At 35.8% G+C, this 12496-nt stretch overlaps 1 long non-coding RNA gene across 1 annotated transcript in view; it reads left to right on the forward strand.

Annotated features, from left to right (window-relative positions):
- The first annotated feature begins 136 nt into the window (after positions 1-136).
- The window catches only part of LOC309654484, a 90206-nt gene continuing 77846 nt past the window's right edge, over positions 137-12496 (forward strand). Inside the window, exon 1 of the long non-coding RNA XR_014260287.1 lies at positions 137-5695. This is a non-coding gene — a long non-coding RNA (uncharacterized lncRNA). The remainder of the gene's footprint in view (positions 5696-12496) is intronic.

Consider the following 12496-nt stretch of genomic DNA (forward strand, 5'->3'; position numbering starts at 1 on the left):
AATAAAGCTGGAGAAAAGAGAAAAAGAAACAATAAAAAATTAAACATTTAATAAACAGACAAATAAATAAATTGATGGCCTATTTTAGGCATGTTATTCAGCTTTCTTTCCCTGTCTTTGCCCAATGGTCTCATCTACATGGGCTTCCACTCACCAAGAACAATATAATTGTAGTTACTGTAGAGTTTCTAACTTGCCCACAGAGAGTGACAATAAGCACTTGTTATTCCTCTGCTTTCTGACTGAAAATTTGGCTTTTTCTTTTGCACAGAATATTCTTCCACTGTTAATGATTGGAAAATATTAATTTGCATCTTTTAACCCTCCTAAGGCTTGGACAATTAATTTATCTTAAACAATCATAAGTATTTTGAACTTATTAAAATTAAGTAATTTTTAGTAGAAAGAGTGATAGGAACTAATCTTTATCCAAGACTTTATATAACTACAGTAAACAGTTTTCCTGCATAGTAATACAAATAGTAGTATCAAATATTTAGAAGTGTTCCTTCAAAACCCCATGTTTCGGCCAATATTCTATAGAGAACAGAAAGTAAGCAAGACTGGCTGATTTAAAGCTCTTTAGTGTCTAGAGACTGTCTTGCAAACCCTCAGGTGTAATATTTATTCCCCTTGCCTATCATGATTTACTCTATAATTTATAACCATACATAAACTGCCAGTTTTAAATCAAAGAGCATTTTTGAGATGGTAACACAATCCTATAGAGGGGTACTAAATCTCTCTCTTAAGCATACTTGAACTTTCCAATACTCCTTGGGGAAGACCCATAAGATGCTGCACCATGGTATGTCAGTTACTTATGAGAAAATATTATGATTTTTGCTAATTGGACCATTAAAAAATAGGTTTTGATAAAATTTGAACTATTCCTTGAATAGGCTTAAGTGTGATAACAAGAATTGAACACTTTTTCATATACCATTTCTGCAGAGCTAAACATAGCAACTCATTCAGCCAGACAATAAACATGTGTTGGGTGGTCAGATATGACTGACTTGTCTGGTCAAGCCAAACTGATATGAACGATCTAAACACAAAGTAACTAGAAAACTAACAAATTATATATATATATATATATATATATATATTTGAAATTTCTTGACAAATTCAGTGGCATTGAAGAGTAGAAAGGAAATTAGAATTATGTTTCTGAGATGAAGACAATTGAATTTGATGGTGGATAGGTGTGGAATATCAAGGAGAAGAAAGAATTTAGGATGACATCATTGCCTGTGTCAGTCTCCTTGAACCAATATGACCTTTGGGATGCTTTCATGGCACACTTTCTTTTTAGTTAGATCAACCTGCCTGGTCAGAATTTAAGCTACTATAATTTGTGGAAGAAGAAGAAAAAGAGTCAGACATCTACAAGCCTCCCCTTATTCCTTTCAACATCAATTTCCTTTTGAAACTTAGGAAACCCATGCTCAGGGTTGAAAAGCAAAGGTGCTGACAAGTATATCTAAATTGAAAATAATTGGATGCTTGTAGGTCAAAGCAGTGAGGCACAGAAAGTCAAGTATCTGAACATCAATGGAAAGGCAAGTGGGTCAGAAGATAACCCGTATCTTCTATATCTCTCTATGTCTGTCTTCTAAAGGCTCACTTTGGAATTCATAGTGTTCTCTGGTAACCCAATGAAGTTAAAGCCTCTTATTATAGTATGTTAATAGTGCTGGACAATTCAGCTAAGACCCTTGGAATGGGAAGGAGTCATCTGTAAAGGCTCAGAGAATGAAAATAAACCTGAAACAAACCTTGACAAATCCCCACACTATAAAGTATTTGAAAATATTCCTAAACCACAAGGAGCATAAGGAACTTTTCTAAGCTAATAAGGTGAACAGAATGATTGGACAAGTACAAACCAGTCACTTTGATGTGGTAATTAGATAACAAAATTTTGTATGTAGCTCTCACAGAAGAGGAAAAAAAAAACTGTTAAATTTCACTCAAAGTTTATTCTCCAAAAGATATTGAAATAAGACACTCATCCACTTCTTGACACATTTCAATTATTTTAAAATTAACATTATATATATTTTGCCTGTAGTGCAATATTCTGACTTAAGAAGTCCCTCAAGGGATGAATATATTTGATAATACAGTCTTCACTTTCATTTCAGCCTTTTGATGACACTGAAGTCTGGTATGAAACATTACAGACCCTGGGCACTGAAAAATGATTCTACCACTTCACCTTAGTAATAAAACAAACTTCTAAAAGATTTCTGGGAGGCACTGCTGTACCATCTGGAGGAAACAAAGCATGGTTTGGAGTCAGTGAACTTGGTAGAAAAACCAAGCTCCGTCACATCCTAGTTATATAAATTCAGAAAGGATATTTAACCTTTCTGAGTATCAATCTCTTCCTTCCTGAAATGGGGATCACAATAGCTATTATGTCATTTACTGTGGTTATTAATTCCAATAACCTATTTAAAGCAATAGTAAATGCACAATATACATTCATGTATTTTTCTCTTCTGCCACCCTTCTTTCTCTTTTTCCATCATAAACAATTTAATATTAGACTCAACTGCAAGTGACAGAAAATCCAAAATAACAGTATCTTAAACTAGACAGTTTATTTTCCTCTTCTGAAAATGTAGGCAAATCCAGGGTTACCATGGTGGTTCTGTGATCACCAAAGCATGATTCAACAGAGCTCTCCACCTCTATCCATCATGATAATATCACAGGGAAAAGGGTGGAGGTGGCTGCATGACTTAAATTCAAGAATACCTGTTAGTGTCTTTACTTTAATCTCACTGGACAGGATTTTTATTAACAAGCCTCTGTGAGGGTTAATTTTATGTCATCTTGATCTGGTCATGGTGTGTCTAGATACTTTGTTAAACATTACTTCTGGGTATGTTTTGAGGGTGCTTCTGAATGAGATTAGCATTTGACCCAGTAGACCGAATAGGCAGATTGTGCTCCCAGTGTGGGTGAGCCTCATCCCATCTGTTAAGGGCCTGAATAGAACAAAAAGGCAGAGGAAGGGAGGATTTGCTCTCTCTGTCTTCTTCTGCCCTTGGACTGGGACTAATGCCATTGGCTTATCAGTTCTCGGAACTTAGGACTCAGACTATAACCCTTCCACTGGCTTTCATGGGTCTCCAGCTTGCAAGCATCAGGGCAAGAGAGTTCTTAGCTTCCATAATTGTGTGAGCCAAAACCTTATAAAAATCTATCTATATCTATATCTCCAATCCATATCTATATCTTTCTACCTATCTATCTATCTAACCTGGGAAATGTAGTTTTTATGTATTTGGTCATATGCTCAACTAGAAATAGAGCTTTTTTAACAGTTTTTTAAAATTATTATTAAAAAATGGAGAACAGATAAGATGGAAAACTCTAAGCATATATACTTCTCTCCCACCTTCCGTCTTCACCACCTGAATGGAGTCAAACATTTCAATGGAATTACAACAAATGGTCAATTCAAAGAAAAGCATCGTTTATCTCTATTAAAACCAAATTATTCCTTCATGCAATGTACTAAATGGAGTGAAAGATTGAATGAATCAGTTGATTTGGCATTGTATAGAATAAGTTCAAATGGAATTGTATACTTTATTAATAATCTAAGGAGTTGATGACTTTCTTTGTGTCTACACTGGCCCTGTCAGCTGAGAAAATAGTGGAGACATCATTATAAATTCATATCTAGAGATAACTTTATAATAATAATAAAAGGCTTTATTTTTAGGAGAATGAGTTGAGATTTTAATAAACAAAACATCACCTTTTCACATATTTCCTCCAAATGAAAAATAAAAGTGAAAGAAAAAGAAAAACTAAGATGTGTCTTTGCAGTAAGAATCCAATTAACAGATGAAAACCACCAGCTAAATCAGTTTTCTGCTTTCATATGGAAGAGAATTGGCTGGATAACTAATTTAACTGTATATAAATGGGCCTGTAAGGAAGTAAAAATAAATTTGGCAAGAATATATTTTACTCATGGGTTTGGGTATGCGAGTCAGAGGAACAATGTTGGTTTGAAATGAAATTACACTTACCTAAGTATAAGGATGTAACAGGTTTGCATTTAGCTGGAAACTTTGATATTTCATCTTCTTTGGCATTACAATACCTGGCCTTTGACTCTCTGGCTTGGGCTTTACCAGGCTTGGAGTTAGCAGGAGTGGGTTCTAGGCTGGATCTTCCCCCAAGGAACTTGGCCGTGGAGACTTCCCTGTGAAATGATGAAAGAGTAGACGATTTCAAGACAGCTCTTTCTACCTCTAGGATTTTTTGTCCCTGTGACTTCATGACTTGAATTTCCTGACAATTTACCCACTGTTTGGTGTGGGATAGAAGACTTTTGTCCAAGGTGACAGGGAGTGCTGTGGCATCTCTGCTTGGCGCAATCCTTCTAACATTTGAAAATCTTTTCCTGTCGCATGTGCAGTGTTACTTTGAATTTGCACAATTTCCCACTGCTGCCATTTAAACGGTAACAGAAGGTTCAAGTGATTTGCAAACTGTAAGAAAAATGACCTCAGACACCCCCGTCATTTCCAGTGGCTGTAGATATACCCTTAGGCTAAAGCCACAGCAGAGTTTTAAATACTGCAAGATAAATCCAAGCTGACCCACTTCCTCACTTCTGACACTTCCAACAATTAAGGTCCCATCAGCCTCACTCTAGTTGCTGTTCTGTTAGAAATGCCATGTGACCTGTGGAGGGACACCTAAGAATTTCCACTCTCTAAGAAGAAAAATATATTAAAACATAGACTTTAAATTTTGATTATTAATCTTCATTCCTAAATATCTGAAGGGACTCTCCCTTCCAACCATCCTAGAATATAATTAGGATATTTTAAACACACTTACAACAATTGTAAGTAGTTTGATTGTTTCTTTCTTTTTAAAATCTGACTTCCCTACCAGAATTTCATCTTTCTAAGGGCAGAGACCAAGCCTATCTCATTTGACCTTCTTTTCCATGATGCCTAAAACATAAATCATCTGGCCCATATGGGTGCTCAATAAATATATGATGAATCAATCAATCAATCAATCCAAATTCAGAAGGAAGGCCTTATGTAAAGGTAAGAGAAATCTCACAGTTGGGGTTAATAATCTATTTGATCAGTGTTACTGCATCATTCTGACATAGCCATGACCTTCTACCAAGTTGTGCAAATTTCTGCTCATGATTAAGTTCTCTTGTTTATTTGGTTTCAAAGCACATCATTTCTCTCTCTGTGGTATTATACTTTTTACAGTGCTATAGATTTTCTAAGTGCATGCAAATGTAACCAAGATGGCTCGTTTTGTTATCAATTTCCCAACTGCTAGCTCCCTAATCATTAACTAATTGTCTCTGTGCTCTATTGACAACTTTGCCACTTTCTTGCTAATTTTTGCTGACACAATGGAGGCCCCCAAGAACTGGGCTAACCTTTGGCTATTCACCAAAGAGCCACAGGTGGAAAAACAATCGATCAGCCTGGCCTTTGTGTTCAGGAAAACCTCATCAGCGTTCCAAATGATTTGTCTAATGAGGCATCATTAATTGACAATGCGCAGGAGGATGAAGAACTTCCTTTACTTTGATTACAATTTTTTCTAGAATAGACCAGAGCTTAGAAAAAGCATGTGTGAGAGTGGAATGAACAGTGGACTAAAGACTACATTTTGGGCTAAGGTAAGAAACTGAGGCAGCTTCCTCAAATTTCTGGTCTTACATGAAGTTTATACAGTTTGGAAATGTGCATTTTAAGGAACACACTATAAGTCAACCACCACAAGTATTTCACCTTTATAGTTTGTGAGGTGGCAGCACAGGATTAGGGATGTGGATGATTGTTTATTTCCTTAAAAAATAGCTGGAGCATGATAGGGCTATAGCTTTGAAGTTACTAGCAAGGCCTCGTATTGGACTTGGATATGATATAGACATTTGGACTAAGCAGCCATTTGTACTTTCACTTATATATCAGCCAGCAGTAATATTTATTCATGCAACCAATATGTACTGAGTACCTGTTACATGCCAGAGGCTGTTCTGGTACACATGGGTATTTGGGCTGCTGATGTATACATCAGTCAACAATACAGATGAAAGAATGTCTACCCACCAGGAGCTTACCTTCTAATGATGGGAGAGAAACAATAAACAGGAAATGAGTTAAATATATAATGTTACAAGGTTATAAGTACCCTTTATTGAAAAACAGAGTAAAAATCGTAGATAGTATGGTTAGGGGAATGAGGAGTGCAGAGTGGAGGGAGGTGGGTGGCATATTTAAATACAGTAGTTAAGGTAGTTAGGAAGCTTGAAGAAGTTAACCAAACTGGAAAACAAGCACGGTTGGCAGAGGGAACAGGCAGATGGAGACTTTATCCACGAGTGGACTTGGCATGTTGGAGGATAATGGGGGAGTCAGTGCAGCTGGGGTTGGGAGGGGCAATGGGGAACTTAGGGAAAGAGATGGGCTGGGGGGGGGGGTGGTGGCCAGGGGTGAAGGGGTGGGGCAGATCAGAGTCTTTTGGATCAACAGAAATTTGACTTTTTGTGGCAGAGAAATTACAAATCATGATATAGAATTTTAACTGAGTTAATAAAATGATCTAAGATGTGCAAGAATAACTCTGGTTGGGAATAGAGAACGTACAAATCTATGCACAGTTTTAATTATTTAAAAACCAGTGAATTAGATGTGTATTTGCATATTTACTAAGTTTTGTAATTTGGAATTCTTGGTATTCCTCTAATTGCTTGTTTTCTGGGAGGTTGGTGTGGAAAGGCTTTGGGTGGTTTTAAAAGGAGCTCATTGTCTTTCTCAAGTGAACATGTCAAGGGAACCGTAAGAAAGAGGAACTCAAATGGATAAACTACGCTATTTAAAGGAGCTGAATTGTGGGGATCTGGTGTGAAAATGTCATGGATCAGTGGAAGCCATGGAAATAATGAGCACCCATTTGGGCTGAGATGACCCTGTTACTGGTTGTCAAAAACAAATAAATAAGTTGGCAGCTAATATCCAAACAAAAAATAAACTTGGTGTGCAATCTAGGTTAACAAGAGCTAAACTCGCCATCCTTAACTGCCCAGACAACCAAGGAACTGAAGTGTGGCCATAGTGGACTCACAGTCCTTGGGACTCCACAAAGCTATTTCTCATTTTGCATACCCTTGGAAAATATAAAAGAGATTAAGGAAGAATATTAAAACTACCATTATTTTTGCTACCTCTCCCCACCCCAAATTTTTACTAACAAATTTTCAGGTCTTTTTCAGAATTTTCATTTATTTTTTTTAATATTTGAGCTCTGTCTCATTCTGAACTCAGGATACAAGTGCCTTGAATGTAATACTTGTTCAAGGATCATTGGTTCAGTGCATATCATGTAGCAGTTTACATCTTACTGTCCCATCATGCTCTCAACAGGTCACTAAAGGCTTTTTATAATGATAACTTTAACTATGCTTACACTGTTCCACTATATGGCAGGCGATATAGAAGAACACAGGCTCTGGAATAAGATGAGTCTGGTTTGAATCCTTGACCAGCCACTATTTACTGGGTATTTTGGGACAGTCACATAATTTCTCTGAGTTCCAGTTCCTCATCTGTAAAATGGGGAAAATATTTATATCTACTTCACAGGGTTTTTGGGAGGTTTGAGATCACGTAGGTCAAAAACCTGGCACATTTGCAAACACCTAAAAATCACTTAATAAATAAATTATAGTTATTGTTACTACATTAACCTCCAGTAATATTTATTGCCTACTGGTTTTTTTTCCATTTTTTCACTATTAAAATAATTCCACACGAATATCTTTGCCATAAAGTTTGTTCTAATTTATAAAAATTTTTATGATGATTAATCCTTAGAAATGGAATTAGTGGATAAGAGAATATGTACATTTTAGAAATTTTAATATATCAGCCAAATTGCTTTTTGTAAAAAAGTTGTATTTGCCTAACTGTACTCCATCTATGTTGAATATTATTATTTTTTTAATTTTTTGGCTGTGCTATGCAGCATGTGGGATCTTAGTTCCCTGGCCAGGGATCAAACCCACACCCTTTGCATTGGAAATGCAAAGTCTTAACCACTGGACCACCAGGGAAGTCCCAATGTTGAATACTCTTGAATCTAAATGTTTGCTAATGTGTTAGGTAAAACAAGTAAACAACAAATAAGCTGTTATCTTATAGTGGCTTTAGTATATATTTATTTCCTTCATTAATGGTACCAAGCAATTTTTGTTTTTATTAGCCACTTCTGTGAGTTACCTTTTCATGTCTTGGCCCTTCATTTTATGGTATGGTGTGGGGGAGAGGGCTATCATTGTTTGTTTGTTTGTTTGTTTTAACTTTTATATTTTATTTATTTATTTTTGGCTGTGTTGGGTCTTCGTTTCTGTGCGAGGGCTTCCTCTAGTTGCGGCAAGCGGGGGCCACTCTTCATCACGGTGTGCGGGCCTCTTCACCATCGCGGCCTCTCTTGTTGTGGAGCACAGGCTCCAGATGCGCAGGCTCAGTAGTTGTGGCTCACAGGCCTAGTTGCTCCGTGGCATGTGGGATCCTCCCAGACCAGGGCTCGAACTCGTGTCCCTTGCATTAACAGGCAGATTCTCAACCATTGCGCCACCAGGAAAACCCCTATCATTGTTTTTTATCCTATTAATTTGTATGAGCTTTCCACATGTAAATGGAATTTGGAATTATCTTTTAAAAGAATTTTTTTTAAACATCTGATTATATTTGATTTAACATACAAAACAATCCTAGTTAATTTTTTTTTTTTTTTTTTTTTTTTTTTTTTTTTGAGATACCTCAGGGGCCCTGTAAAGCATACCAAAGTTAACTGGAAATCAAAAGAACTTTAAAATTTGATATTTGGGAAGTTTGTCAAAAATTTTTAAAACACTTGGTCAAATAAGATCATAGGTCATTTTAAGACAATACTTACTCCTTAACTAAAGTTAAAAGAGATCTCAAAAGCAAATACAGATCACTTAAAGGCAGAGAAATTTATACAACCTGTTATCGAAAGCAGCATTTCAAGAAAACTTTGGAGGGAGAACCAAATCCAGTCTTTTCCTAGCCCATTCCCAACAAAATCCATTTACCTAACTAGATTTAATCCAATCTTAGAAAATCCTGATCATGCACAACTCCTTTTTTTAGTATTTTTTTTTTAATCCTCACACCTTCTTTTACTGAAAACATACATTTTACTTTCCTTAAAAGTTTTTTTTTTTTTCACATCAAGTTACTTTTTTTGTTGACAAATTTGCAATAGATATAATAAGGTCTTATTTGACCTCTAGTAAACCTAGGTACAACAGAAGTATTATATTTAACACTGATGACTCTAAAGAAATGTCTATATTAATCAAACCAACAAGGTTAAGCCACCTTCAATACAAGATATTAATTTAATGTTGAATATTTCCTAGGTCACGTGAACCCAAAAATCATTCTGGCCAGTTTTATATTCCTTAGTATTTATATAAGTGCTTAATTTTTTAAAGTCAATTAAGTAGAGCTCTTTCACAAATTAATTTTGGTAATACCATACATCTACAACACACATTGATACATTTGAACACACAAAAAAACACAGGGACCTCACAGTTTTCATTTCAAAAATTCAGCCCTGAGTCCGGTACAACAGTGTAAAACTTATCAGTTACAAGGGACTGGATTCAAGCTGGGATTCTGGCAGAGGGAACAAATCAAGGTCTAGATGACTAAACCCTTTTTACTAATGTTTACAGAAAAGACACTTAGGATTTCTGTTTATCCTTGACAAGTCAAGCTTTAAATTACTTTACCCCCTTTTTTAAAATTTGCATTTAAAAAAGATGGTGGAGATAAGCTCCTCCTAGGATGACTTTGTTTCCTTGAGGCCAGAAAAACATTTCTTTTTCTTCCTTTTTTTTTTCCTCAAAGAATTGGGTGGCCACCTCAATGATACCAAAGGACTGGTATACCCATTCATCTATGTTGTAAGGTTTTACTTTCCCTCATTTAGCTTAAGTAAGAAGGTTTCCCCGCAAATTCCTACCCGGCTCTGAATATCAGCTATGGTTACTTTAGTTAGATCAGTGGCCTCCCATTTTGGTGATCTGTTTACAAACACTTTTGAGGATCTTCCCTAGGTTTAAGAAATTTGCACCTTAGATTTAGATACTCTATGATCCTTTTAAACTTAATAATCACCAGCTGGATATCTTTGGCCAAGCCCAGAACCTTGATATTTTATACTCCAGTGTCTAGTAAGGCTTTTATTTCAGCTCCAGATTCAATCTGTTCCTTTCCACTTTCTGTTGGAATCATTTGGTGATGAGGGTGGTTCTCTTGCCCCTCAAGAAACAGAGTGGCCCCTAGCTTAGTTAATAAATCTCTTCCCATTAAAGGGATGGGACAATCAGGCACAAAGAGAAAGGAATGTAAAAACAGCTGGTCATTGATGTTGCAAAAAAGGGGTTATGTTTCAAAACACGACATCTATATTTAAGGCATTTTATGGCAGATGATTTTACTTTCTACTGTTGTTAAATGAAGGTGAATTACCTTTTCTTCTCTCTTTGGCGACTTGGCTTGTTAAGGGGTTTTAAAGTTTAGCTCTCAACATTGTCTTTAAATTATATTTATATCTTCCATTGATGCAATTAATATAGATATAAAGTTATACAACAGGTCTAAGTGTCACAGGAGTGGTACTAATACCGCAGATCAGATATTATAACATACCAACATTGTGACAAAAAAATATTACTGGGGAGAAGGATACACATGGTTTGGCCATGTGAGGCCCATGCTCGAGGGATCTCCCCTTAATAATCCTGCCATGACTTTGGAAACTATTATTTTTTTTTCTGTTTTATTGCATATTCTGCACTATTCATCTGATTTAAAGAATTTTTGTGATATGAAACTGCAACCAAATTTACATGAAATAATTAAAAATTTTACGATGCTATGGGATTTAGTATTACATTTGAGGAAATAAACCAAAAGTCAAGATTCACTGTATAGATTTACTTCTATTCCTGCCCCAGTCCCTTCCTTTCCCAAGTGAATCTGCACTTGTGCTATCACCTTATGATTCCCAAGCTTTGGTTAACTCTCAGTTGTAGGGATGAAAAAACAATTTGTGACTGCCCCCCAGTAAGGTAAAATCCCCTGAGTTGTCAGAATTTCCAGCCCCCACTTTAAAGAGAGAAATGGTCTGATGGTCATTTCTTGAGGTGTCCTGGTGACCTAGGCGGAGGCTCCCTGACCTACTTGACTCATCAGTGGTGCCAGATATGTGAGAAGTGGGCTAATCCCAGATGCAGCTCCGCAACAATTCACTTAGATCCAGGTAATGTGCAAGAGATAATTTTATTCTGAATTTATTTTAATCATTATTTTTACCTTGGTTAAGTTATTCAGTATTCCTACTTAGAAAACACAGAGAATAGGAGTAATACTGAAATGGTTTTGTGAAGATTAAATGAGAAAATGTATGCAAAGTACCATGAAGAGTGACCAGCGTATGTAATAATTTGTTCAGCATCATTGTCATAATTTTATGATCATTCATGTTATTGTTATAGTAACTATAATTTTGTGTTAAATGTGATTTCTTTTCTCATCATCCTGCTTTCCTAGTTCCTCAAAGATTTGGATTCAGTTAATCCAAACAATCAATCAATAAGGGAAGACTAGTTAGTCTGCGAAATTGTTCTTTTCCTAACCTATGCTGTCTTTTTGGTAGCCCCAGGACAGACTTATTGAAATTTAGCATTATTAAGTGCCTGAACTTGAAAGATAATTTAGTTTATACCTGAGAAAGAGTGTGTGTGAATAGCTACTATAAATGTTGTGGTTATAAACATTAAGTAACTGGAATTCAGATCCATTATCTGGATATTGTCCAGTCAAGAGTAGGTATACTTAATTCAATAGAGAGAAAAAAAACAAGAATGGATCTACCAAATAATGCAATATTCTGAAATTCAAGTTTAACAAAAACTACCAAAGAGAATGACAGAAAAATTGTTGACATAATATTATTGCTGATTGTTTTACATGGAAATTGAATCTATGTCTTCACAATCTCTTTCAGCACAGATTCCTCACTGGGGTTTGGCATGTTGACAAAGGGTTATATTAGTTTTTATTATTAATTTACTGTTAAGAATGCAAATAAGTTTCTGATCCTTATATGCCAACCCTATGTAAATGATATTTTCTTTTCCTTTATTGTTATTTATCATTTTGCCAAAAAAATTAATTTTTACCTCTCCTCGGACAATTTATTTTCTAATAGCCAGATAACCCTCAGTCACGGTCATGATGATTTAGTTTTAAAACGTTTACAATGCAGTATCTTGACCAAAACATTGAAAAGGGACTTCCTCTGTAGTCCCCTTTGTCGCTGTGCTGAGATGACATCTATTTGGTTCTATCCCTGGGTTACCATGGAAATAATTTAT

This window comes from Balaenoptera physalus (assembly GCF_965194825.1).
Source record: "Balaenoptera physalus genome assembly, chromosome: 2".
In the NCBI taxonomy this organism is placed as follows: Eukaryota; Metazoa; Chordata; class Mammalia; order Artiodactyla; family Balaenopteridae; genus Balaenoptera; species Balaenoptera physalus.